Source organism: Ochotona princeps, chromosome 6 (assembly GCF_030435755.1).
Source record: "Ochotona princeps isolate mOchPri1 chromosome 6, mOchPri1.hap1, whole genome shotgun sequence".
NCBI lineage: Eukaryota > Metazoa > Chordata > Mammalia > Lagomorpha > Ochotonidae > Ochotona > Ochotona princeps.
This window is the reverse complement of record NC_080837.1, coordinates 36692688-36716585: the sequence shown is the minus strand read 5'-3', so window position 1 is coordinate 36716585 and position 23898 is coordinate 36692688. Positions and strand designations below refer to the sequence as shown.

At 43.0% G+C, this 23898-nt stretch overlaps 1 protein-coding gene, 1 non-coding gene and 1 pseudogene across 27 annotated transcripts in view; 2 read left to right on the top strand and 1 right to left on the bottom strand.

Annotated features, from left to right (window-relative positions):
* Positions 1–23898, top strand: part of MGA (MAX dimerization protein MGA) — a 115114-nt gene that overhangs the window by 17375 nt on the left and 73841 nt on the right. The window lies entirely within an intron of this gene.
* Positions 67–162, top strand: LOC118759303 (U6 spliceosomal RNA; annotated as a pseudogene).
* Positions 20889–20995, bottom strand: LOC118759291 (U6 spliceosomal RNA). The gene has a single exon (XR_004996095.2). It is a non-coding gene; the product is annotated as a U6 spliceosomal RNA (small nuclear RNA).

Here is a 23898-nt window from a genome sequence, read left to right as displayed (position 1 = left end):
TTCTTACTACTTTTTGTTATCAGTATCATCAGGACACTAATATTTACCGTTAAGAATGAGTAAGATGTGTTTGCTTCAGCAGCGCATAAGCCCAAATTGGAACAATGCAGAGATTAGCATGACCCCTGCACAAGGATGACGTATGAAGTGTTCTGTAGTTTTTTTGGCAGCAGATAAACAGTAATAGAAAAAGGTTCAGTAAGATAAAAGACTGGAAACAATGCTTTGCCCTCATTATGTGACAGTTGCTGTTGTCAACTTTGCCATGGTCCTTCTCAGGCATCTCCCTGAAATGTTGTGGTGAGTTTTGTCAGTCACATTCTCTTCAGATAGTGGGGTTTTTCTGGTGTGAAGTCCTGATTACAGAGACAGAGACTGTGATAGTGTGAAGTGTTACTTGAGGACTTTAGGGTTAAGTGAAAAGCCTGAAATACATGTCTTAAGTCTCCAAATACATTTGGTTTGCAGCTGCATTCATCCACTTGGAGGGAGGGACTAGAATACAGATCGTCCTCCACCCAGGTGATCATTTATGGGGGATTATGCATGTGTTAGTGCCAATAATAGTGTTTTCCAAGCTGTTAACTGTATTTGTGTTTTCAAAATGAAGCTTTTAACAGCAGATTACTTTTCAGTTCTTTTAAAGTGTTATAGCTTCCTTTATTTTAAATAGTGCATTATGATAGCTAATATTTTATATTTTCACGAAGAATTTAAGACACTTAGATCAATATTGATGCCATTTCAAATAGCAGGTTTGAAAATAACTGTGCAGATTAGGCTTTAATTCAGAAGAATAATTTCCTCAAGCTTCTCCCAGTTTTGTGTTGAAGTTACTGTTTTCTGAGTAGCATGTTAGTATTAATGTGGGCAAGACATGGCCATTTTATTTCATTTCCAAGGAAAAATGACATCATAAAAGTCACCAATTATTATTTTTATATTTAACTTTTTAAAAATATTTATTGATTTTTTATTACAAAGTCAGATATACAGAGAGGAGGAGAGACAGAGAGGAAGAGCTTCCGATGATTCACATCCCATGTGACCGCAACGGCAGGTTCTGCGCTGATCCGGAGCTAGGAGCCAGGAACCTCCTCCAGGTCTCCCACGCAGGTGCAGGGTCCCAAGGCTTTGGGCCGTCCTCGACTGCTTTCCCAGGTCACAAGCAAAGAGCTGGATGGGAAGTGGAGCTGGATGGGATTAGAACCGGTGCCCATATAGGATCCCGGCGCATTTAAAATGAGGACTTTAGCCGTTAGGCCACGCTGCTGGGCCCTATATTTAATTTTTTAATTTATTTGAAAGACTTGGGATGGGGGATAGAAAGAAAAGTCACATTGGTTCACTCCCCCAGTGCCCACAGTGCCCTGGGGCAATGGGATTGTGAGAACAGGAGCCTGGAACACAGTCCTCCTCTCCCGCATGAGTGACAGGATCCCAGTTTCTTGGGTCTTCACTGATGCCTCTCTTGCAGGATTTTTATGTCAATACAGTTATAAAATAGAATCAATCTCAATTAAAACGTTTTAAATGTTATATTTTATGGATGAAGGAATCCAGAAAAGGCAAAAATTCCTTAGAGCCATAAAAGTCATAGTGTGGCTGGGTTTAGTAGTGGAAACCAAGGTGATTATTGTTTTTTGTCTTGAAGTGAGGAGAAAGTTGTAGCTGTCAGGAAGTTGGGAAGTGTGGGACAAATTTTGCCTTAGATTAAATGAGTTGTGGGACATTTATGGAGAGAAGTGGATTATGTAATACATTTTTACCTAGTAGTTATTCTTCAGCTGCCTAAGGCAAGCTCTGTGACTCACTTTTTACACCACAGGGCACAAGTTCTGGGATATAAGCCTTTCTTCCAAGGTAGTGTAATATGTTAGTGACAAAATCAGAGCTCAATTCTGTTTAAAAATTATCATTATTATTATTATTGAAAGTAGAGACTGAAATCTTCAGTCTGCTGGTTTATCTCCCAGCAGTGAGGGCGAGGCCAGGCTGAAGCCACTCCTGGTCTCCACATGTGAAATGGGAAGCTGAATATTGCCTTCTGCCTCCCAGGGTGTGCATGAACTGGAAGATGGATCAGAAACAGGCTAGATACAATCCAGGCACTCCAGTATAAAGTATAGGTATCCCACGGGACATCCTTTATTTTATTTTGTTTTTATAATTTCTGTTTTTATTTGAGTTACGGGGTGGGTGGGGAGAGAAAGATCTTTCATCTGTTGGACCATACCCCAATTGACCTTAATGGCCAGGATTGGACCAGACCAGAAGGCAGGAGTTTCGTCCAGGTCTCCCATGTGGGTGTGTGGGTGGCAGGGGTCCCAAATACTTGGGCCATATTCTCTAGCTTTTCCCAGACTATTAACATAGAGTAGGTGCTTGGATGAGAAACTCATTTTGCTTGATTGTGTAAGAAACTGCTGTACGTGGATTAGAGAATAAAGCTCTGTTCCTACGCTTCTAAAAAAAAAAGTGGAAAAGCTAGGACTTGAATAAGAAAACAAGCATCTGTGTTGGATGCTAACATTGCAGGTAGTGGCTTTACCTACTATACCACAATGCTTACCTCTCCAGCAACCTCTCCAAAGACCAAGCAAACTCAGTCCCTAAGTTGTATCTTGGGGTTTTGTTTTTAGTACTTACTACTAGGTATATCTCCTACTTAAGTGTTGTTTTTTTTTTAAAAATATTTATTTTTATTGGAAAGTCAGATATACAGAGAGGAGGAGAGACAGAGAGGAAGATCTTCCGTCCGATGATTCACTCCCCAAGTGAGCCGCAACGGCCGGTGCTAAGCCGATCCGAAGCTGGGAACCAGGAACCTCTTCCGGGTCTCCCACTCGGGTGCAGGGTCCCAATGCATTGGGCCGTCCTCTACTGCTTTCCCAGGCCACAAGCAGGGAGCTGGATGGGAAGTGGAGCTGCTGGGATTAGAACTGGCGCCCATATGGGATCCAGGTGCGTTTAAGGCAAGGACTTTAGCCGCTAGGCCAAGCTGCCAGGGCCAAGTGTTGTTGTTTTTTACTGTATTATTTAAATATGTTTCTGGAAGAGATGTGAAATTCCAGTTACATCTATTTTTATTCCTTGTTTACTGACATAATTTAGAATATTGCTGAAAATTTGAGTCTTCATGACTCTATGACTTACTTTTTTCTCTTTTTAATATATAGTTGAAAGGGATGCATTCCCATGTGGGCCTCTGGTTAAGGTGGGGAGGGTCAGATATGGAGGAAGGTAGGGGGGACAAATGTTTCAGGTTTTTCTTTTTTTTTATCCTGCGTCACAGGGGAGGATGTGGTGGGGGCTGCTCCTTTCTGTCAAACTACATCAGCACTCAGGTATGGTGGACAGTCATTTGATGATGTCTTAGAGAACTCAGTGTGGGAAAGAGTGTTCTGAGGATGTTACTTGAGTGGTTTTGGTAGTTCTGAGAAGTTGTTGGTTTTATTATTCCAGAGTTGAAAAAAATCTTTACAAGGTCTACTAGTTGACAGAGTCCACCTTAGTGCATCCACAGACCAGACACTTGCTATAAAGCTTAGCCAGGAGAATTATCCAACTTGTTCTGCATTCCATCCTCTGATGGCCTAGATGAGCTGACTGTCATGACCCCTGTGTGCAGGTGTGCATATGAGGCATCAGCAGCTGAGGAGGCCCAGTCCTGATACATGTACTCCGAAGTTTGACCATACAGCCTGTGATTTTCACTGTGGTCTGGGTCTGAGTCCAGGGGTCTAGTTGGGGAGTCACCCACGAAACCTCACAGTCTCAGACTTGACTCTGGCACGCAAGTCAGTGCAGGATCAGGTTCGTTCTGTTATCTGCACCAGCCAATGCACATATTAGTGGATGCTTCCTTATCAGTTCCACCCAGCTCCATCTCACGAGAACTGATGGGTGCTGCAGTCTAACCCGGCCCAGCATGCCACAGGCCTGTTCTTCATGCATACCAGCATGTGCTGCAGCCTAGTTAGGATGACCCCAGTAATCTCCATCAGGCCTGTCATAGCCCTGGTTTATGCACGTGCCAGCCTCTGCTGTGGACTGGCCCAGTCTGTTCTGCATCCCATCTGGTTCTTGTTTGCACTTGTGGATGCTGCAGCTTAGCTCAGTCTGTCTCATCCCCAGACCTGGCCCACATATATTTCGACAGGTGCTGCTGTCTTATCTAGGTCAGCCCAATCCGTTGTGCTCACCAGCAGGAGGTGTAACCTAGCTGGGGAGTGTCCATAGTTTCCCTGCCAGGCATGCTCCCAGCCCTGAGTTTTGTGCCTACTGCCTACTAGAGGTACTGTGGCTCAGCCTGACATGAGTTGTGCCCAGTCCTTGAACTTGCCAGCTGGTGCTGCATCCTGCCTGGTAGGCCTGTACCCCCTCTGGTTCTGTTTCATGTCAGTGGGTCTGGCAGTACTAGCCCGGGCTGGCTTGCCCCTAGACTGGCCCAAATGCTGGCTGATGGGTGTTGCACCCCTGCCTGAACTGGCCCACCCCTAGTCCCAGCTCTCATATACTCATCCATGGAAGCAGCAGCCCAGCAAGGGAGTCCCAGAGATTCCCTTACTAAGTCTGCTGCCAGCCCTATGTGACTTACTCTTTGGTTTTGCTGTTCAGACCAGAACTCTAAGAAAGAATCCAGAATCACTGTTATTTAGGTTTGCTTCTTTGGAAGGTATCGCTGTGATGCTTGAGGATGACAGTGCAATAGCCACATTTTTTTTTTAATTTTGGGAAAAGGATCAGCTGTTTATTAGCCCCACACCCCCAGTATCAGGTGTCCCCTTGCACTTGTTGGACACACCAGGGAATCAGACAATACACAAGTCTATTCCATTGTGCATCCCAGGCTACTGCCCAAGGATAGTGTCTGCAACCAGGCACAGCCCTCTCTGGGTCATGGAGCCAGCCACGTTTGTCACTGTCTTAGAGAGCAGCTGCCCCAGGGTGAGCCTTTTCTGTGCTGACTTGGGCTGGTTCCAGGTTTGGGGTATCAGCAGTCTCACTGATATATGGGACCTGGCATGCAGGTAAAGATCAGTCTGAGGGTGGGGGCACTGAGGGCTGTATTCCAGGACTGGCACTGCCCCAGGTCCTCTATGCTTTGGATCTTATTTAGCTGTACTCATTTGTATCCATGTCTTTGGGGAGTTTCCCATCCCTAGGAGCGGCCAGAGTTTGTTCCATTTCTATGCCTCCACTCTGGACCCCACAGTTGGCCACTATGGCTTAATCTGCATGAGACAGTCCCAGGATCACCAATGCTGGTTTGATTTGGGGAGCAAACAGTAAGCCTATTTTTAAGGGAAGATTATTGTGTGTCAGGCATTACATTTAAGTGCATTGTCTTAAGCATCATATCATTATCTAATTTAATGTCTTAGTTGACCTCTCCAGCCCTACTCTCTTCTAGTACTTCTTAGTATGGCCAACAGAGGGGCTGTTAAATCAGTGACTGGTGCTGTTAATATATGCTTGTGTTTTAGCTTAGAACGCTGCAGTGATTTTTTTAGTTCTAGCAAAATAAAAGCTAAAATCTTTACCATAGCCTCCAGGGTTCTATGTGGTTTGATCCTTTCTTACCTCTGACTCATCTCTTACCCTTGCCTACTCACTCTCTGTTCCATCTTGCTGTCTCCTGTCTCTCCTTAATCCTGCTCTGCATCTGCCCTTCATTCCCAGGTTCCTTTGGTGGGAACACTGCATAGCTTGCTCCCTCAGTCCAGATTTTGAATTAAATGTCTTAATTTAAACTTTTCTTTCCTGTCACTCTTCTCTGCTTTTTTACCCTATAGTACCACTGCTAATGTACCATATAATACTGTAATTATTTACTTTGTTAGATGGTCCCCCTACTAAAATTTAAGTATAGTGAAGTGAGGGTAGGAATTTTGTTTGTTTCTTACTCACAGTCATTTTGCAGCACCGTTTGCAGTGCTGATTCATGGGGTAAGAGCTCAGAAGTATTTGTTGAATAAATGTGTAAATTGCCACAATGTTAGGCATGTTAGGCCTATGGCACTGCTATTGTTTTTATTTTGCTGATGAGGAAACTGAAATTCAGGGAGTCTGATTGGCACAGATCACATAGCTCTGTCTCCCAGCCCATCTCCCTGTGCCCTCTGTGCTCTCATGAGAGACTGAATATTTAACTGTGTGTGTCTGCATGTGTGGATTTCATCCACACAGTCAAGCTTCTGTGCCCTTGCTCATGTTTACATAGCAGGAGTGCCCTTCTTTTTCCTTTTCCCCACTTGGGTAGAACTGTATTTGCAGAAGAAATACTGATTCAGAAACAAGGTGATTGGCACATAGGATGTTAGATATGTAAAGGGATAACTGTTGTTAGAGGTAAATGGTGAGAAATGCATGTACAGGGAATATTTTGTTTAGAATGAAGTTTTTCTTAGGACTGTATGATAGACCATGAAGTTAAAGAGAAGGAAAGCTCTGTCCCTGCTAATGGAAGCCTTTAACTTCAGAAGGGAGAAGAGGGATTTAAGAATCCTTCCTTTGGTTCACTCTGCAAAGGCCTGCAGCAGCCATGGCTGAGCCAGGCCAAAGCCAGGAGCTAAGAACTCCATCTGGGTCTCCCCCATGTGGGTGGCAGAGACCCAAGTACTGGGACTTTCCACATGCATTGACAGGGAGTTGGATCAGAGCTAAAAGAGCTGGAAACCTGAACTACTGCTCTGCTATGGGATGTTTTAGACACAAGCAGCAGTGTGACGTGGCGCAGGCCCTGGAATCCCTAGGTCTAATCATGTTGACTTTGGAAGGTGTTTGAGCAGAATAATAATATTACAAAAACAGTTATTCTGCCCCCCCCCCCCAAATATCAGGCCACTTTATTTCAACCTTTATCCAAAAATGTGAAAAAAAAATGTTGAATTGTAAGTCTCTGCATTGGTTAGATATTGACCTCCACAGTTTTCACAGGCAGATGAGAGAAGGTGATCTGGATAGACGATCCCCTAGAAAGAAGGGAAGACTTGGGCCAGAACTAGAGTCCTGTGGAGAACAAGCTCCAGTCACTCCTTTCTTCTGCCAGATCCTTCCACTCCATCCCTGCTCCAAGCTCTGTCCAAAGAAAAGAAACATGGAAAATTCTTCATCTGTGTCCCAGTACATGGTGGGTGGCATGCGTAGCAAGCAGCTCTAGGTGACCAAGGAGGGCTAGGACCTGGTCCCTTTATTTTTGTTTGAAAGGCAAATTTTACAGAAAGAAGGAGAGGCAGAGAAATAGATCTTCCATTTGCTGGTTCACTTCCCAAATGGCCACAATGACTGCAGCTGAGCTGATCCAAATCCAGGAGCTTCCTCCAGGTCTCCCATGCTGGTGCAGGGGGCCCAAGGACTTGAGCCATCTTTGCTAATTTCCCAGGCCATAACTAGGGAGCTAGATTGGAAGTAGAACAACTGTGACACGAACTAGCACTCATATGATGCCAAAGGCAGAGACTTAGCATACTATGTCATGATGATGCTCCTTCCTCCCACCCAACCCTTTTCTTTTTTGGCAGGAGAGTATAGACCATCTTCCTTCCGCTTGTTATTCAATTCTGTCGTTTTTCTCAAAAGCATCATTACTTCCAGTAACATGGGTTGACAGGGCAACTTGAACTTGGCCAAGAATACTACAATCTCCTGGTAGTCATGACTTACCATAACTTTCATCACACCCCACTTATACTTGGCCCTCTCACTGAGGTAGATCAGAGAAAAAGACTGTCAGAGTGACCAGGACTAGGACCCACAGACCACCTCCATCTCTGACTCAGGCATGACTGGCCTGACCCAGGGATGTCACTGTGTGGCAGGGCTGATGGTCATCTAAAACAGTGCTTTGAAAACATTTTAATTTTGCCATGATGATGACAATGGTTGGGAATAGTAAAATCCAGATTCCCTCCTGTACCTTACAGCATGCTGTGTGATGACACTTCTACAAATGAAATGAGCTCCTCCTTCTTCTTCATCTTATTTTTTTAAAATTTACTTACTTATCTGAAAAGTAGACTGTCAGAGAAGTCTTCCATCTGCTGGTTTGTTCTGTGCATGGCTTGTCCAGGACAAAGCCAGGAGCCAGGAACTCCATTTGGGTTTCCCACATGGGTGACAGAGGCTCAAATACTTGGGCTATCAGCTGCTGCCTCCCAGGCACTTTAGCAGGGTGCTGAATTGGAAGTGAATGAGCTTGCACTGGTGCATGTGTATAAGATTCTAGCCTTGCAAATGGTGGCATAACATACTACAGTGGTGTGCCCCTGCATGACTTAAAAAACAAAATTTCTTTTTTAGATTTATTTGTTTCTGTTGTAAAGACAGATTTACAGAAAGAAGATACAGAAAGAAAGATCTTCTGTCTTCTGGTTCACTCCATAAATGGCCACAAAGGTCAGGGCTGAGCTGATCAGGAGCCAGGAGCTTCTTCTAGATCTCCCATGTGGATGCAGGAACCCAAGGCTTTGGACCGTCCTCAACTGCTTTCCCAGGCCACAAGCAGGGAGCTGGATGGGAAGTGGAGCAGGTGGGACGTGTATTGGCACTTATTTGGGATCCTGGTGGTTTCAAGGCGAAGATTTAGCCACTGGGCTGTCATACCGAGCCCTTAACAATTTTTGAGTTGCAGTGAGAACAAGAAAGAGAAAGGAGAGGTGAAGCAAGTGAGAGAACACACCAGAGAACTCATGGTCCCTGGTTTATTCAACCTGTGATGCCTAGGCTGAGTCAACTGGATCCTGGATCGGTAAAGTGGGATTGAAGTCAGGTACTGTGATAATCTGACATGGATGTCTTAACTGCCAGGCCAGATGGCAGCTTTTGTCTACCTGTACAGCCTTACTTTCCACCATCTTTCCTCTCATTGTCTATGTTTTAGCTACATTGGCTGTGTCTCTGATTGTCTTTTATGTTTTTATTTATTTAAGCGGCCGAGTGAGAGAGAGGGAGGGTGGAAGGAAGAGGACTGCCATCTGCTGGTTCATTCTCCAAATGACTACGTGACTAGAACTGGCTGCCTGGTGAGGCTTCGGCCGGGCGGAGAGCTGTTAGTGCAATCCACATTCCTTTGTGGGTGGCAGGAACTAATCGCTTCAGCCATCACTGTTTTCCTCCAGGGCATTAAGAAAGTAGAATCAGGAGCCTGAATCCATGGTGAAATGTGGGCCCTGCAATTTAGGATATGGATTTTCTAATTGGAGTCTTTCTTGACTAAGGGCCCACCCACAAATGTCTTCTAAGTTCAGTATAAAATGTGCAAATATAATGAAAGAATAGATGATGTTGACTTTGTCTTTGTGCATGACTTGAAAGCACAGTATGTGCCCATGAGAGTGGGTTGGAAGGTTACCAAGTTCACTTGAAGATTAAATAACTGTGTATGTACCTAAAGCTGAAATTCTATTTTCTGTGTTTTTCCTTGGGTTATGGGGTGCCTCCTCCTACAAGGTAACCACAGGCAGAAAGTATCATAACTGCTGAGAGACAGATACAATACCCTTGATATCTAATTTCAGTGAATATTGTTCTTTTTAGTAAAGGTGGTTTGTCAAACATATAATTAAGTGCCATTTAGCTTTTATTCTTTCATGTCTTTCATGAGACTTTTTCCTTTTTTTTTTTTTTTTTTTAAAGATGTATTCGTTTTTATTGGGAAGCCAGATACAGAGAGAGGAGGAGAGACAGAAAAATTTTCCGTCCGATGATTCACTCCCCAAGTGGCTGCAACAGCCAAAGCTGAGATGATCTGAAGCCAGAAGCCAGGAGTTTTTTCCAGATCTCCCATGTGGGTGCAGGGTCCCAAGGCTTTGGGCTGTCATTGTCTGCTTTCCCAGGCCACAGGCATGGAGCTGTAGGGGAAGTGGGGCAGCCTATGTGGAATCCAGGCATGTGAAAGGTGAGGATTTAGTCACCAGGCTGTTGTGGGCCATGCTTTTTCTTTTGAAAATTCTTTATCAGACAAGGCTGTTTCAGAAAATGAGTATAATATTTCTTAATTTTGCCTATGTCCCAATTCTATCTGTTATTCTCATTTCTCTCATAGTATTTGATTCTCATTGTTTTCGAGAATATTTCTGATTATGGGAGGTGCATTTTTTTTTAAAGATTTATTCATTTTATTACAGCCAGATATACACAGAGGAGGAGAGACAGAGAGGAAGATCCTCCGTCCGATGATTCACTCCCCAAGTGAGCCGCAACGGGCCGATGCGCGCTGATCCGATGCCGGGAACCTGGAACCTCTTCCGGGTCTCCCACACGGGTGCAGGGTCCCAATGCATTGGGCTGTCCTCAACTGCCTTCCCAGGCCACAAGCAGGGAGCTGGATGGGAAGTGGAGCTGCCGGGATTTTAACCGGTGCCCATATGGGATCCCGGGGCTTTCAAGGAGAGGACTTTAGCCACTAGGCCACGCCGCCGGGCCTGGGAGGTGCATTTTTAACTGATTTTTAAAATATAGAGATGATACATTGTGTGGTGAAAACTTAAGATATATAGAAATGAGTAATTAGGAAATTTTGGGCCCAGAGTGGTGGCCTAGCAGCTAAAATCCTCACCTTGAATGTGCCCCGGGATCCCATATGGGTGCTAGTTCTGATCCCAGCAGCTTCATTTCCCATCCAGCTCCCTGCTTGTGGCCTGGGAAAGCATTCAAAGACAGCCCAAAGTTTTGGGACACTGCACCCATGTGGGAGACCTGGAAGAAGTTCCTGGTTCCTGGCTTTGGATTGGCCCAGCATCAGCCATTGCAGTTACTGGGGAGTGAATCATCGGACGGAAGATCTTCCTCTCTGTCTCTTCTCCTCTGTATATCTGATTTTGCAACAAAAATAAATAAATCTTAAAAAAAAATTTATTTCCTGATTATCTTCTTTGCACCCTGTTCTATCCCTGCTCATTCCCTACCTTGAAATTTTTCTCCCCTCCCACCAGGACTGCTGTTATTACTTATGCATCTTTTAAATTTTTTCTTCCATATATATATATATATATATATATATATATATATATATATATATGTATGTATGTATATGCAAACATACAATTTTTTTCGGGAAAGCCTTTTGGTACAGCAAGTGAAGCTGTTGCTGGAATTGCCTGAATCTCCTGTTAGAATACCAGGTTGAACAGAATACCAGTTTGAGTCCTAAGTACTCTACTTCCAGTCCAGCTTCTTGCCAATGTACTTTGGAGATGGTAGATCAGGTATTAAGTGTTTGGATATCTACCACTTAGGTGGGAAACCTGCGTCGAGTTAATTGGCTCCTGGCTGTTGCAGGTATATGGGGAGTGAACCAGTAGAGGGAAGATCTCGCTCTGTTGGTCTTTCATTCTGCTTTTCAAATAAATAAATTTTCAAGAAGTTCCAAATCATATAGTTGTTTTCTCCCAATTAAAAAATGTGGTGTTAATATAGACATTTATTATTTTTTAGACTAAATGGAAACATTAAGGATTTTCTTTTTCCATATGATCTGTTTCAGCTTTCTGTTTTTGTGTATGTTTTCACAGGCAGGGAGCTGGATGGGAAGCAGGGACACTGAACCGGTGCCCATGTGGGATCCTAGCATTTGCAAGGCAAGGACTTTAGCTGCTAGGCTACCGTGTTGGGCCCAGAAAATAGGAAAATAAATCTTGGAAAAAAAAAGATTAGTCTTTTAGAAGGAATAGTCAAAGAGTTGGAGGTATTATGAGAAAGATCTTTAAGAAAGTAATTTAGGGGAGATTGGCGTTGTAGCATAATGGGTTTAGTTAACAACTGCGATGCCAGCTTCCTATGTGGATGCCACTTCTAATCTAGTTCTCTGTTAATGCACCTGGGAACGCAGTGAAAGATGGTCCAAAACCTTAGGCCCCTGCACCTGTGAAGGTGATAGAATTTCATTGCTTTTTGTAGCTGAGTATTTTTCTATTGGGGTGTGGGTTTGTGTATCAAATTTTGTTTATCCTTTACCCTATTTTTATTTTCTCTCCTTGCTTTTCCCCATAGTGTATACTGATACTCAAGTACTCAACTGTGGTACTCCAAAAGTTATCAAAGTTATAATTGCTTTGTTGCCATTTGTAGTGCACTGATTAGGCATGGAAACCATTACAGAGCCATCTCCAGTCTGGTAAATATGAAGTCTACTGTTACAGCACAGAATAAGTGTGGCAGTGTTTTAACAAAAAAAATGTGTTAAAAAAACTCGAGTTATATATAATTTTCATACCATGAAGCATTACTGTTACTTTGGTTTTCTTTTCAATCATTTGAAAACACTAAAGGTTTTGTTAGTTTGCAGAAAAACAAAGGGTGGCTGTTGTGGCCACTTGGGAAGTGAAGTAGCAAATGGAAGATCTTCCTCTCTGACTTCGGTCTGTATATGTGACTTTCCAATAAAAATAAGAATAAAAATAAATCTTTGAAATATATATTTTATTGGCCCTGCAGTAGCCTAGTGGCTAAAGTCCTTGCCTTGCAAATGCTGGGATCTCATAAGAGCACTGGTTCATGTCGCTGTAGCCCTGCTTCCCATCCAGCTCCCTGCCTGTGATCTGGGAAAGCAGTGGAGGATAGTCCAAACCCTTTGCACCCTGCACCTACTTGGGAGACCCGGAAAAGGCTCTGGCTGTTGTGGCCACTTGCTGGGTGAATCATCGGATAGAAGATCTTCCTCTCTGTTTCTCCTCCTCTCCTTATATCTGACTTTCCAATAAAAATAAATAAATCTTAAAAATTTTTATTTTATGTATTTGAAAGGCAGAGTTAAGTGGGGAGAGACAAGAAACAGAAAGACCTTCTATCCACTGGTTTATCTATTCCCTGTAATGACTGAGGCTGGTCAAGACAGAAGCTAGGAGCAAGGAGTTTCTTCCACGTCTCCCAAGTAGGTGCAGGGTCCAAGCACCTGTGCCATCTTGTGCTTATTTCACAGGAGGTGGCTTTACCGATTATGCCATGGCACTGGTTTGCTCTGTGGTGTCCTATATAGGTGCTGGTTCTATTCCCTGCTGCTCCATTTGCATTCCAGCTCCCTGCTAATGTGCTTGGGAAAGCAGTGTCCCCCTTCACCCACGTGGAAGACCTGGAAGAAACTCCTGACTTAACTGCTGTGCCAAATATTTGTCCTTGTTTTTTAAGTCCTAAGTCATTTGTTTATTTAGGAGACTTATTATACTTGAAAGACATTTTCAGAAGAAAGATTTTATATCCACTGGTTTACCTCCTGATAGCCACAATGAATGGGGCTTGATCAGACCATAACCAGAAACCTGGAGCTCCATCTGCTTGGGACTATCTGCTTTTCCTAGGAACAAGAGTAGGGAGCTTGATTGCAGATGGAGAACCCTTGACTCAAATCAGTCCTGATGGTGAATGCCAGTGTCACAGGTGTCAGGTGTAACCCTGTGCCACAATGCCAGTCCCCTTAGTTGTTTACTGTAAGAATTAAATAATGAGGGCCAACATTGTGACATCGCAGATATAGCTTCTGGCTTATGCCAGGATTCTGTTTGGCATTAACTTGAGTCCTGGCAGTTCCTCTTTCCATCCAGGTTTCTGCTAACGTCTTGGGAAAAAGCAGCAAAAGATAGCCCAAATAATGGCACCTGCCACCCCTGTAGGATACTCAAATGAAACTTCCAGTTCTTGTTCAGCCTGGCCTTGCCCTTGAAATTGAGGCCAACTGGGGAGTGAAAAGGAGGATGGAAGATACCTATCTCTGAACTCTGTTAAATAAGTAAATCTTTTAAAATGAAAAGAATTAAAACAGTTATTGAGTATATGTTCATGTGCTGTGTCACATGCATGTAGTACATTTGCATTACACTTATCATCCATTTGATGCTCTAATAGTTCTGTGAAGTAGATGCTATTATTATTTTTTCATTTTAATTATGAGGAGACCGAATCTAAGTAATTTGCTCAAGTCACAGGAAGCAGTAGAGTTGAGATTCAGTGGGAGTCTAGAATATGTATTTTTAACCTCTTTAGGGAACTATGTTGACCATGTTGTTTACTTCTTTTTCAAACTTTAATCCTTTGCATTTTTAGAATCTGCACTTGTTTTCACTCTATTTTTACTGCTTACCTGCCTTTCTCTCTTTTTTCCCTTTTTCAGTAAAGAGGCATAGTACAGATAAGGGTAATTGAAGCTGAGAGTGTGAGGATGCCGGAGGACATTTTAATTTTAGGTCTTGAAAGAAAAAAACTACTTATTATATCAATTATCTGTTATTCAGATGAGGAATTTTTTCTTTTTGCCTGCTAATGAGACTTGACTGGCATTAGACAAAGAACAAAAATAATTCGAAAAATTTTTGTATACATAACATCTGTGAAGTTAAAGAGAAATATTTGGATATTCCTAAAGGCATTCCAAAGCAACTACAAAGCAGGAAAACAAACAAACCTAAGCTTTACATCACTAACTGTTTATAAGCTCCAACTTTTCCCCTTTCCTTTTAGAGATGAATATTTTATTTATTTTTAAAGATTTTTTTATTTTTATTGGAAAGGCAGATATACAGAGAGGAGGAGAGACAGAGAGGAAGATCTTCTATCTGATGATTCACTCCCCAAGTGAGTGCAACATCTGCTGCTGTGCCGATCTGGAGCCAGGAGCCAGGAACCTCCTCCAGGTCTCCCACATGGGTGCAGGGTCCCAAAGCCTTGGGCTGTCCTCAACTGCCTTCCCAGGCCACAAGTAGGGAGCTGGATGGGAAGTGGAGCCGCTGGGATTAGAACTGGCACCCATATGGGATCCCGGGTCATTCGAGGCAAGGACTTTAGTCGCTAGGCCATGCCGCCGGACCCTGGAGATGAATATTTTAAAGAATGTGTGTCGTACGTTGGCATCGTACTAGATTATTGGAACACTGTATTAGTAATCTGTGTGTATACATTCATTTTCAAAAAGCAGATTTAGGGAGAGATCTTTCATCTGTCGGTTTACTCCCCAGAAGGCCACAACAGCTAGGGCTGGTCAGGTAAAAGTTAGCAGCTAGTAGTTTCATCCAGGTCTCCCATGTGGGTGCAGGGGTCCAAGTACTTGGGCCATCCTCCAGTGCTTTTCCAGGCACATTAAGAGGTAGCTGGGTCAGAAGTGAAGCAGGAGTCCAGCATAATAGCCTACAGCTAAAGTATTCACCTTGAATGCGCCAGGATCCCATATGGGCGCTGGTTCTAATCCTGGTGGCCCTGCTTCCCATTCATGGGAAAGCAGTTGAGGATGACCCAAAGCCTTGGGACCCTGTACCTGCGTGGGAGATCCAGAAGAAGCTCCAGGCTTAGGATTGACTCAAGCTCCAGCTGTTGCGGCCACTTGGGGAATGAACCATCGGACGGAAGATCTTCCTCTCTGTCTCTCCTCCTCTCTGTATATCTGACTTTGTAATAAAAATAAATCTTAAAAAAAAAAAAAGAAAAATGAAGCATGTGGGACTCAGACTGGTCCCCAAGTGGGATGGCACCAGATTAATGTGCTGTGCCACAGTTCTGGCAGCAATGTATTTTTTGTAAAGATTTATTTATTTTTACTTGAACAGATATACAGATAGGAGAGACAGAAGACGATTTCCATCTACTGGTTCACTCCTCAAATGACCTTGATGACCTGAGCTGAACTAATCTGAAGCCAGGAGCCAGGAGTCTTCTCTGGGTCTTCTACGTGGGTAAAGAACCCAAGGACCAAGGTCGTTCTCCACTGCTTTCCCAGGGCACGAGCAGGGAGCTGGATTGAAGTATCAAAGAGCCAGAGAGTTAACTGGCAACCATTTAGGATGCCTGCAGTTGCAACTGGAGAATTGCCTGGTGAGCCAGGGCCAGTTAAAATTACACTGTGCAGGATGACCTCTCTGCATATCTGACTTTGTAATAAAAATAAAATAAATCTTAAAAAAGGAAAGATTTATTTATTTTTATTGGAAAGGCAGATATATGGAGAGGAGGAGAGACAGAGGAAGAGCTTCCATTTGATGCGTCTTTCCCCAAGCGGCTGCAATGGCTGGAGCTCACCCAATCTGAAGCCTGGAGCTTCCTCCAGGTCTCCCATGTGCATACAGGGTCCCAAGGCTTTGGACTGTCCTTGACTGCTTTCCCAGGCTACAAGCAGGGAGCTGGATGGGAAGTGGAGCTGCCGGGATTAGAACCGGCACCCACGTGGGATCCCGGTGTGTTCGAGGAGAGGACTTCAGCCGCTACGCTATTGCGTTGGCCCTTTCTATCTTACTTTTATTGCTCTCTCTTTTTGTAACCTTTCTAGACCTCCTAGGTACAGTGTAGTCCTATAGTGTTCCCAAAGGTTTCTTCCACATTGCTCATTATAGTCTTGCCATAGTCTTGTCCTGTCTTTTCTTCTAGAATTTGAGCTCCATGAAGGTATGCATTTATTTACTGGTTCATGGTTTAGTGCCTGCACAACGTTGATGTTTAAGGATGCAATCAGTTAGCAATTTGGTATTTATTTTACTTAGTAAGAATAATCCAGAGGATATTGAGTGAGATTACTTATGGATGAAAAATATTTGACCTATATGATCGCTACAATTTAGACTGTATATGCAGTAATTTGCATTATGTGTTGCATTCAGATTGCTTGAACAATGTATCCTCTATTTCAATACATGTTTTTCCTTGCTCCCCAGTGATCAGATCACATTTAGCACTTTAAATAAAGGTAAAGTTTATCAAATCCACTTACATATTTCTGTATTTATTTAAAGTTCATTTACAGGCTGGCATTTGGTCCTGCAGTTGACTTTGTCTGCGATGCCTGCCTATCAGAGACCCTCATATGACATTTGCTGTACTTCTAGTTCCAGGTCTCTGCTAATGAGTACCAAAGGAAATCTATTTGCTAATATTAGTCCTTCTTTTCCTTTATGTCTGATATGGCTTAAGCTCTTCTTAAATTAAGTGTTTCTTAACATGCCTTTTCCTGAAGTGTGTAGTGAATGGCTGGGTGCTTCACTCTGCTCTTGGTTTCGCCATAATGTCCTGTAGCTGAAGTTCAACGATGGTCCGTAGTATAAAATGCTGTAGCCCTGTTTGCAGTTTATTCCCTGCCTTCCCCAACAAGTAGCATGCTGTCTTGGGTCTAGCACTTGATCTGGATTAGGAAGTGTTCTGCCTTATTTCTTCCTTGGTATTGTCCCCGATGAGGAGAAGGTGATTCTTGCATTCTTGGCAAGGTGATTTATGCCCCATTCCAGGCTTGCTGTATCTTTTTTTTTTTTTTCTCAGAAGGCTAAGTTTTAGCTATCTAGGAAGCCATTACATGGCTGATCAGTATTTCTAAATGCCTTGTGCAGAGTTTTTAAACAGTACACCATACAAGGACAGCAAAGTGAATTTTTATCTATATGAAATTAAATGCTGTTACTGCATATTCCAATATTTTATCTTATACATGCCTGTTTTTCTAAATCATTACAATAATATTTAGTATATTTGTAAGTTAAGTTTTTATTCACCTGATTGTAAATATTTAATATAAAAACACAGTATTCATCAGCTCTTCTCATCAACTGTTTATTGAGTGTTTACCATTTATAGATCTTGGAAAATAAAACAGAATTCCTACCCTTGGGAGCTTGAAGTAAATAATGAGATAACTTGCTATCAGACAACCAATAGTTAATGATGAGGGGGATGGAAATACTGCTGATCTGTGATGTCCGGTAGTCTGGCGACTCAAGCTGTTGGCAATACCTCATTTCTAAACTGTGGTTCCCTTCATGTAAAATAAGTGTGACTTCTCTTATATGCTGTTGCAGACAGATCTCTAGTATATTATTTTGTGACAAGCATCTTGAATTGTCCAGTTCTAGTCTTACGGTTATTTGCTGTGTGCCCAGTTCTTTTCTTTGACCAATGATTCTGTTTTCTTTTTTAAGTACTGCTTGTATATTTTAAATCCCTGGACAGCCCATAGTTTGGTTAGGTAAACTTTCTCCTATTTTTCCTTTTATGCTTTCATCCACAGATATTTTATCCTTCCTTCCTAGGGTTGAGTATAATGTTGAGAACTTTTATTGTTTACTTTTCTTTTAGAATTATTGTTTGTTATGTAATCATTTAAAACATTTTTTATTTTATTTCTCTTATTAATTTCTGACCTTTTGCATTTAGATCTTTTTAATTTTTTAAGATTTATGTTAATTGGAAAGGCAGATCAGATTTACAGAGAGACGGAGAGGCAGAGAGACAGATCTTTCATCTTGTTGCTCACTCTTCAAATAACCATAATGACTGGATCTGAGCTAATTCCAAGCCAGGAGCCAGGAGCTTCGTCTGAGTGTCTTATGTGGGTGCAGGATCCCAGCGCTTTGGGCTGTACTCTATTTCTTTTCCAGGCCACTGGCAGGGAGCTAAATGGAAAGTGGGGCAGCTGGGATACAAACCAGCGCCCATATAGAATGCAGGTACTTGGAGGTTAGGGTTAGCCAGTTGAGCCGTTGTGCTACCCCCATTTAGATCTTAATAAAACAAACTATTGTTACCAAATATCCCTTAATTGTTTTAATATATTTACTAATTTTTTCTCATGAATGGGTATATACAGATGGCAGACTCCATTACAACTTGTTGCTTCCATGACCAGATAGTAAATTGTGGTTTTTTTTCAAGCTTACTATTAGAATACATTTATCTTTTATCTATTTTCTAGGTAATATAAATTCAATTGGTAGTCAACACTTTTTAGACTTTATTAGAACAGTATTATCCCTTCTATATATTTATTCATTCCCTTTATAAGAAATGTGAAATAAGAATCCCTGGTATTGTTTTCCCCCTAATTACAACTGTGTGCCCTTGGAAACAAATGTTGGCCGTGACAGAAGTGCTTATGATTGAGTCCCGGCTTTGCTGTCTGATCCAACCTCCTACTAATGTGGAGATGGCCCACGTTCCTGAGTTCCGCCACCAGTGTGGGAGACCCAGTTGGAGTACCTGGCTCTTCGTCTTCACCTGGACTAACCCTGGCTGTTGTTAGCATTTGGATATGAATCAGCAAATGGAAAATCTTTGTCTCTTTCTCTGTTGTTCTGCCTATCAAATAAGTAACAAATGAATAAATAATTATTAAAAAGCAAAGCAGGGGGCCTGGTGCGATAGCGTAATGGTTTAAGTCCTCACCTTGAACACACTGGGATCCTATATGGTAGCTGGTTCTAATCCCGGTGGCTCCGCTTCCCATGCAACTCCCTGCTTGTGGCCTGGGAGAGCAGTTGAGGACGGCCCAAAGCCTTGGGACTTTGCACCCGTGTGGGAGACCCAGAAGAGCTCCTGGCTCCTGGCTTTGGATTGGCTCAGCTCCAACCATTGTAGTTGCTTGGATAGTGAACCATCGGATGGAAGATCTTCCTCTCTGTCTCTCCTCTATTCTGTATATCTGCCTTTCCAATAAAAATAAATAAATCTTTAAAAAAAAGCAAAACAGGGATTATGTATGCTGCCTGTTTAAATTAACAAATGTCAGGGTCTTGAAAATGTTCATGGAAAATGCATTATGAAGAAATTGTGTGTAGATTAAAAATTTGTTCGACTAAAATAAGATTTTTTTTTTATTTTCAGGAAGTTTTGTCTTTATTGGAAAGGCAGATCTGCAGAGAGAATGAGAAACAGGTAAAAAGATCTTCTGTCCACTAACTAGTTCACTCCCCAAGAACCACAATGACTGGAGCTGAGCCGATCCAAGCCAGGAGAAAGGAGCTACTTCTGGGTTTCCCACATGGATGCAGGATTTCAAGGCTTTGAGCCATCATCTACTAGTGTCCCAGGCCCTAAGCAGGGAACCAGATGGGAAGTAGAGCAACCAGGACATGAACCGGTGACCACATGGGATCCTGACATGTGTGAGGTGAGGATTTAACTACTGGACCATCGTGCCAGGCCTATAAGATGATCTTTCTAAAACAAATTGGAAATCAGACAGAGATAGTCAAAGTGAGAGAGAGATCTCCCATCTTATGGTTCACTCCCTGAGTACCTACAATGGCTGGGATTGGTCTACGTTGAACCTAGGAGGTAAAAACTTAATTCAGGGCCATCATGTGGATGACAGAACACAATCACTGCTGCCTCCCATGATCTGTATTAGCAGGAATCGGGAGTCAGGACCTGGAGCCAATTATCCCTGTGTTGGACACAGACATTTTTTTTTTTAAGATTTTTATTTACTTTTAAGGCAGAGATAGAGGGAAGGAAAAAAGAGGGCAGAAGGGGCAAGAGAAAAATTTAGTGAGAGAGATTGATCTTTGATTTAAGAGCTTCTTGCAGAGTCTTTCTTAAGTACTTGGTCCATCTTCTGCTGCTTTTCCAGGCACATTAACAGGTAGTTTGATCTAAAGTGGAACAACTGGGACATGAACTACAGCCATATGGGTTGCTGATATCACAGCGTAATCCATTGTGCCACAATGATAGTCCCAGGCATAGACTGGGAACTAGTTTCACTCCATTTTTTTTTTTAAGATTTATTTATTTTGTTTACAAAGGCAAATACACTGAGAGGAGGAGAGACAGAGAGGAAGATCTTCTGTCCACTGATTCACTCCCCAAGTGGCCTCAATGGCCGGTGCTGAGCCAATCCGAAGCCAGGAGCCAGGAACTTCTTCCAGGTCTCCCACACGGGTGCAGTGTCCCAAGGCTTTGGGCCGTCCTTGACTGCTTTCCCAGGCAACAAGCAGGGAGCTGGATGGGAAGTGGAGCTGGATGGGATTAGAACTGGCGCCCATATAGGACCCCAGTGCGTTCAAGGTGATGACTTCAGCTGCTAGGTCACAGTGCTGGGCCCGAAACCAGTTCTTGAATATATAAACTAAAGTGGGAAGCTGACATCCTAATAGGTGCTTAACAGCTATGGCAATTGTCTGCCATTTAGCTTATTATTTTATTTTTAAAATGTGGAACGCTTCACAAATTTGTGTGTCATGCTTGTGCGGGGCCATGCTAATCCTTGCTGTATCGTTTCAATTTTAGTGTATGTGCTGCCGAAGCGAAGTACTAGCTTATGTTTTAATTTCATTTTATACCAACATTTTCTTTATTTTTTTTTTAAAGATTTGTTTATTTTATTACAAGGTCAGATATACTGAGAGGAGGAGAGACAGAGAGGAAGATCTTCCGTCCGATGATTCGCTCCCCAAGTGAGCCACAACGGCCGGTGCGCGCCGATCCGAAGCCGGGAACCAGGAACCTCTTCCGGGTCTCCCACGCGGGTGCAGGGTCCCAATGCTTTGGGCCGTCCTCAACTGCTTTCCCAGGCCACAAGCAGGGAGCTGGATGGGAAGTGGAGCTGCCGGGATTTTAACCGGTGCCCATATGGGATCCCGGGGCTTTCAAGGTGAGGACTTTAGCCGCTAGGCCACGCCGCCGGGCCCCAACATTTTCTTTTTAAGATGTATTTATATGGGCCTGATGCAATGGCTCGATTGGCTAATCCTCCACCGTCAAATACCAGGATCTCATCTTGACTGTGATTCGAGTCCCAGCTGCTGCACTTCCCATTCAGCTCCCTGTTTGTGACCTGGGAAAGTAGTGGAGGATTGCCCAAAACCTTGCGACTCTGCACCCACGTTGAAGATCCAGAAGTCACTTACTCCTGGCTTCAGGTTGCCTCAGCACCAGCCATTGTGGCCATTTGGAGAGTAAGCCAGGAAATGGAAGATCTTTGTTTTTTTCTCTCTGTAAATATGCCTTTCCAATAAAAATAAACCCTTTAAAAAAAGACATTTATTGGGCCCAGAAGCGTGGCCTAGCGGCTGAAGTCCTCGCCTTGAAAGCCCCGGGATCTCATATGGGCGCCGGTTCTAATCCCATCCAGCTCCACTTCCCATCCAGCTCCCTGCTTGTGGCCTGGGAAAGCAGTCGAGGACGGCCCAAAGCTTTGGGACCCTGCACCCGCGTGGGAGACCCGGAAGAGGTTCCTGGTTCCGGCATCGGATTGGCGCGTATCGGCCCGTTGCGGCTCACTTGGGGAGTGAATCATCGGACGGAGGATCTTCCTCTCTGTCTCTCCTGTATCTGGCTGTAATAAAATGAATAGATCTTTAAAAAAAAAAAAAGAAAAAGAAAATGGTTACAATAAATTATGTTTAGGTAACTTTGAGAACATATAACAGGATGACTGTACCTGATCTTGGTGGTTCAGAAGTTTTTTTCTTTTTTCTTTTCTTTTTTTTTTTTTTGAGTGAGTGAGTGAACATTTAAGCTTGAGCAAAAGGTTGAATAGGAATTATGCTTGGAGCCCAGTGCGGTGGCCTAGCAGCTAAAGTCCTCACCTTGCATGCACCGGGATCCCATATGGGTGCAGGTTCTAATCCCAGTGGCCCTGCTTCCCATCCAGCTCCCTGCTTGTGGCCTGGGAAAGCAGTCGAGGACTGCCCAAAGCCTTGGGACCCTGCACCCGCGTGGGAGACCTGGAAGAAGCTCCCCGATCCTGGCTTCAGATTGGCTCAGCACCGGCCTTTGTGGCCGCTTGGAGAGTGAATCAGCAGACAGAGGATCTTCCTCTCTGTCTCTCCTCCTCTGTTTGTATCTGCCTTTCCAATAAAAATAATTAAATCTTTAAAAAAAAAAAGGAATTAGGCTTGATGCATCTGGGAAGATCATGATATGCAAAGGATGAAGAACATGATAATGTGAGCTTGTGACGTGGGACCTGGAGAATGGTATTTGCTTAACACTGATCACATTCTATTTTGTTTCCAACTTCCTGTCCACCCTCATTAACATTTTCTAAAATATGCCCTTAATAACATTACTATACTGAGTAGTAAACTTTTTTTAGGGATTTATTTTTGTTGGAAAAGCGGATTTACAGAGAGAAAGATAGTCCATTAATGGCCTCATTGGCTGGAGCTGAGTCAGTCCTAAGCCAGGAACTTCTTTTGGGTCTTCCACGCAGTTGAAGTGTCCCAAGGCTTTGGGCCATCCTCTACTGCTTTCCCAGGCCGCAAACAGTTAGGTGGAAGGCAAGTCGAGCAGCTGGGATATGAATCAGTGCCCATATAGATGCTGGTGCTTGGAGGTGGAGGATTGGCCAGCTGAGCCATCGTAATGACCCTAATTAGGAAACTTTTAAAGCTCCTTATTGTGTTGGTGTGAGCTTCTTGCTATTTTTAATTCCACAGTCCAAGTAACAGACACCAGAGCCAGGCAAACTTGCCTCTCGGCATGACTTCCAGTAGCAGTACTAAATGATAGGTCCTAATGGAAGTTTTTTTTTTTTTTTTTTTTTAATTTTATATCATTTTATGACACAGTTTCATAGGCTCTGGGATTCCCCAACCCTTCCTCAAACCCTCCCCCTGTATTGAATTCCTCCATATTATTGCAGTAGTACAGATCATAACCAGTCATGATTCCTTCATTGTGGGCATGGACCATGTGGAGAATCCAGCATCTTATTGTCCATACAAATTCAATAGGTGCATTGGGAGACCATCCTTGGTCTGAAAGTAGAGCTGGCAGGATAGCATCCACTCCAGTGAGATATCACTACACATCTTGAACAACAGGAAGAAACATGTAAATTAACAACATCATGAAGTTAATTAACGTGGTATTGAGTGACCAGTATGTTAGAAAATGCAAGTTTTTAACCACATCCTGTAACTATTTCCTTGACATCTCAATTTTAGTGTATACACAACTGGCTGCTATAAACCTAAAAATGGTTATAGGGTGCTATTCAGCTGTCTCGTGTCTATTTTCATTTTTATATTTAGAAGCTTATGGAATTCAAGCATGGTTTTTACTGAACTTTGTGAATTTTAGGATGTTCCAAACAGGCTTATAACTCTAACAAGCCTTTTTTTAAATCTTTTTTTTTAAGATTTATTTATTTTTATTGCAAAGTCAGATATACAGAGAGGAGAAGAGACAGAGAGGAAGATCTTCCGTCCG